Source organism: Adiantum capillus-veneris, chromosome 26 (assembly GCF_014529385.1).
Source record: "Adiantum capillus-veneris isolate H3 chromosome 26, ASM1452938v2, whole genome shotgun sequence".
Taxonomy (NCBI): domain Eukaryota; kingdom Viridiplantae; phylum Streptophyta; class Polypodiopsida; order Polypodiales; family Pteridaceae; genus Adiantum; species Adiantum capillus-veneris.
In genome coordinates this window covers 107,299,739-107,304,846 of record NC_140956.1, presented here as the reverse complement: position 1 = coordinate 107,304,846, position 5,108 = coordinate 107,299,739, and the positions used below count along the sequence as shown (strand labels likewise).

The 5,108-nt window shown below is 39.4% G+C and overlaps 1 pseudogene; it reads right to left on the bottom strand.

Annotated features, from left to right (window-relative positions):
* Positions 1–2,824: 2,824 nt before the first annotated feature.
* LOC147423960 (uncharacterized) lies at positions 2,825–3,476 on the bottom strand (annotated as a pseudogene).
* Between the last annotated feature and the right edge of the window lie 1,632 nt (positions 3,477–5,108).

Genomic DNA, 5,108 nt, shown 5'->3' with positions numbered 1-5,108 from the left:
AAATCCAAGATATACAAATACATAGCTTAAGGCCATTAGACACCACCCTTTGTCCCCCCAAAGGATTACATTGATATCCCAAAACATTGTGCACTACGTCACCATCAAGAGCGATTCACAAGTGCACCATTTATTGGCAACATGCCAGGGCTGGGAACCATCAAGTAAATCATCATCCATAAGAGCTCATACAAAACAAACTGGTAGAACCACAGTCCAATGATCAAGTTTTCACTCAACCAAAATTCAATAAAATAGCCAAATTCAGGTTCAGGATCCTTTGTATCCCTGAAATTTGCATTCCTGAAATCTGCAGTACTGAATTCTGCATGACTGAATTCTGCATTCTTGAATTTTGCATCCCTTTGCAAATATGAAAATCAGTAAATATATCCGCAAAACATCTTCTCAAGTAAACAACTGCCTCCAAGAACCATACAAAAAACTGATCCAAATTCTCCAAAAACATCTTCTCTTCAACATTCATCATTCTCGGCAAATTAGACTCAAAAGAGTCCTCTCTTTGCAACTCAATCACTCCACTCATCAAAGTCTGCAACTTTAGCAAGAAAAACATCCAAAACATCAAATCCCTTTGAACTCCACAATCATTTTGCAAAATCAAGTCCAAAACCTTCATCTCCTGATCATTATCTTGCAAAATCCAATCCAAACAATACAAAATTGATGTTATTGAATCATCAAAACCAACAACTCCCATTTGCAAGATTTGATTTGCAATCTAAAATTCAAGAAATATGAAAAACTGATTTCAGGTTGAGCTTCACCCGCTTTCGACACTTCAAGATTTGAAGCATCTACAACTTTAAGCTCAGTAACCATCATCACATACTTCAAAAACATCTCCACAATCAATGCTAACCACCAATTTGTAGTAGATAACCTTTTAGATAGGTCAAGTTTCAATTCAAAATGAGATACAAACGGTTCTATTAAAAAAACACCTTGCAAACCATCAAACATTGCTTCTTTAGCATCTCCAGCACTTGTGGAAGAAGATTAGATTCAACTTTGGACTCCACATCCTCAAAAACAAGATTTTCATGATCTTCTTGACTCATGTCAGGCAAAAAATAAGCAAATTGATATTTGCTTCCTGCATCCCGCTTCAAATCTCTTCTACAATTCTAAACTTTCCTCTTCTTCAAGTAATTTTAGGTTTTCAAGTCCATTTTCAAATTCAAGTACATCAGGTTCAGATTCAGATTCAGGGTCAGGTTCATATCCAAATTTAGAGTCAGGTACACATTCAGGTTTAGTAGCAAGTTCAGATTTAGATTCCAATTCAAGTTCCTGTTTAGGTTCATATTTCTGTTTAGGTCCAATTTTCCCCTCAAGAAGATTGAACAAAGATTCCAGATAGGATGCAAACTTTGCAACCTTTAGACACCTCTTGAACATTTCCAATATCTTTGCGTGTAGATGCAACACTTGAAGACCTGATTTATACTCAATGAGGAATCCCAAACTCCGAGCGAGCCATTCCGAGCTAACACAAAATCGAGCAATATTTGGCAAAGCATCTTGAATACATCCACATTGTATAATTGTTGCAATTTAAGATTAAGTAATAAAGTAACATACTCTCCTTTATCTATTTCTATGCCCCCAACTTCACATATAATGCATCTTCTTCATCATCTATTTTTATAGCATCCAAACTTCACGTGTGCTTCAAAAACGTCAATAGATGCAAAGATGTTTGGTCTTCAATGGCCTCCAAATATTCTTTCAAAGAGTAACCTTGATCTCAAACATTGTACATCAGAGGACAAAGGATATATAGAATATGCCTATCCATGTGAAGCCAGAATCTAAGGGAGTTAGTTATTCAACAATGAAAGTGAAACTTTTTTTAGGGGGAAGCAAGTAACTCTCATGATGACAATCCTAAAGGCAATAGATGGCACATCATAATTCACACATAGTACTTCTTTCAAAAGAAGTGGATAACCCCTACCAAGGATGTACACATGACCTTCAATTTCTTTGAGTTTTTGGTAATCCTTTATAGTGGTGGTTGTTTACAACAACCCGCTAATAGCAATCCTCATCAATGTTCATGAAAATCCCTTTATAGGTAATACTTTAGTGATTTTTTTTGGCAAATTGGACCATATTTCTAACTATATTTACTATATTTTCTTGCCAAATCTAATAGACTTTTTGGGTTTCACTCTGCTCTCATCTGGTTGTACTAAGTTTCTAACTAGCTCTAGGCTAAGTTGACATATTTTTCGGATTAGTGGTCCGGCCTCGTCATCAAGAGGGATACTTCATTTAATTGAAGAAATAACATTTTTCCCAGGTTGAAGTTACTCAAAATCTAAACGCTAACAAGACTGAAGCCCTTGACATATGAGTACGTCAATTGGACGAGGCTCGGTATGAGCTCACCCTATAAAATATGGCCTTTCTCTATCGCACATGATCGTGGTCACTCGAGTGTGGGTGTCATCTCATGTTCAGTGGCACCCTCCCTAATATTGGCGATCCCTTCCCATTGTCCAGCACTCACCTCAGGTGCATGTGATTCGTTAAACGTACTGAATTTTTGGACTCTTTTAAAGTCTCGATGAGGATAGTCCATCCAGGGTTTATCAAATCCTTATATAGGACGCCAATATGCCATGCAAGACATGCGTCTAAAGAGTGTTGAAGAAAGATCGCTCTCTCTCTCTCCCTCTCTCTCTCTTTCTCTCTCTCTCTCTCTCTCTCTCTCTTTTATTTGCCTTTCAAGTGGCCTTACTAGCAGGCAAAAATAAATTTATTTCCAGCTACATTTTGCATAGACTTGTTCAAATACCGATCGGTATCTGACAATCTCTACTGGTATGTACATGTTTTATGTGTGCTTATTAAAAACTGAAGTGGAAAACTTTGGTGCCTAGTTCACTTGGCAGTTCTCATCAGCTCACCACCAAAGCCAGGTCTCTGCATCTTGACTTCTGCACTCTCGAGGACGCAGATCGCATTGTTGAAGAAGACGAGATGCCATTCTGGTCATGCGCTCCTGCTGGCAATGACTCACGGCCGGAGTAGTGCTCGAAAAAAACTTTTTTCCAAAAACTTGGCAAACCTACATATGTGAAACAACAGAGGTAAATTGAAAAAAATTGAAGGTTTTTACACCATATTACACTAATTTTTTCAAGTTTTTGTAGGTTTTTAAATACTACACTAGACCTAGGTTTTTTTCGAGCACTGGCTCAGTTGGGATACATGTGGTGGCTGTAGAGCACGGCATCCTCGGAGGAGATGTGCTGCAAATTCTGGCAGCATCGCTGGCTGTGTTGACTGGTGCGTTCATGTTGCTGCCCACCGCGCTGCTCCATGAAGTCGGCACAAGTGTGGAGGTGCATATTCCACTCGCTTTCGTGACTGTCGGCAGCAGTACTGCTTATTGCCAGCAATGCTAGCAGCGCCAAAACCGTGATCATCATTTTGCAGGCCATGCTTGGCGTAGGCTAGTACAAGCTCTCTCTCTCTCTCTCTCTCTTTCTCTCTCTCTCTCTCTCTCTCTCTCTCTCTCTCTCTCTCTCTCTCTCTCTCTCTCTCCCTCTCTCTCTCTCTCGCGCGCGCGCTCTGGACGAATTTTTCTCCCTCAAGATTCTGCATGCAAATAAAAAGGAACATCCTCTGAACATGCACTGGCCTTTGCCCACTTCCTTGCACAACTGTACATGCAGTATCTGCGATCATATGTGACAAAGCTAAGGCCCAAAATTAACAGCATGTGCAAGCTACTGTGCTATGTATTATTGTAGAGGCGAATGGGTACTTTTGAGTGGGCGACCCTACCTTGTGGGTGCCGGCCTATCAAGACACCTGCTAATCAATCAGAATAGCGTGTTGCAGTCAGCTCTTGATACACAGCACTTGGCGGCTCTGTAAGATGAGGGTGCCAAATGCAGTCAGGTCTTGATATCAAGCACCTGGCGGGTCTGTAAGATGAGCGTGCTAAATGCAATGTTGAAGCCAGAATTTCCCAATTTCCACAAGAAGCCTGCCTGTAGCCATCCACGCCGGCGTGGATGGCTATAGGCAATTGGTACTAAGAATGCATTTTTTAAATAAAAACCTACCTGTAGCCATCCGCGCCGGCGCGGATGGCTAGAGGCAGTTGCATTTTCTATAAGAAACACCCCTTTTCATTTGCATGGTTTAAGTGATAACAGATTTATTGAATTTTTTAGTGCATGACAACTCTTGTGTCCTTGTTGGTTAATATTCTAATTTAGTTTGCTTACTAAGAGTACTTTCACATGCAACAAGACCATCATTTTTTTTTACTTGAGCGGTCGCGAACAATATTAGTTGGCTTGCATAAAGAGCCCTACAAAAATGTTGTCGTTGACAAAGCGTAGAGAGAGAGGATAAAATTTTTCCGACAGAGATGGCTAAAGACACAGCAGTATTTTTGACACACATCAAAAATTACAAATCAAGCTTAATTTTAATTCCCTAAGTTAGCCTATGATGGCTATCTTCTACCATAAAGAACTGCACATAGGTATCAATGGTACCTTGAAAGGTTGCTAGTTCGCTTCACCCAAAAACCAAAGCTAGTTCTCACAATCTCCTTCCTTTGCCACCTTCCATTGCATGTTCCCATCTGTGTCTCCAAGGACGGCTACAAGCAATATAAAGAGACGCATATAGGAACTTCTTTTTTAAAATTATGAGAAACCATGCATTGTTGCTCTCAAATATCCAGATAGAGAAATGTGACATGCTCTCTTTTCAATTCATTGTATAAAACACAAAAATAATTGGACAGATTAATCTCCATGGCATGTGTGTCATTGCAACATGCAATTGGTTCTTGATTCCAATTTTTGAATTAAGTATATACTGATAGGAAAATACATAACTTGATTACAATGAAAACGTTGCCGTTGATTTGTTGCAGAGACGATGCAGTAAGGGGGGTGGCAAAGTATACTCTCTCATTATACTTGATTATTGGTCATTTCATTATGGTTCTTCTCCATATTCCTTTTGGCTATCTTGATTTCTTGGGTGACTGCACCGAGTAAAGCATGTTTTTAATTTTAATGAAAATTCAATCAATACCGATGATATAA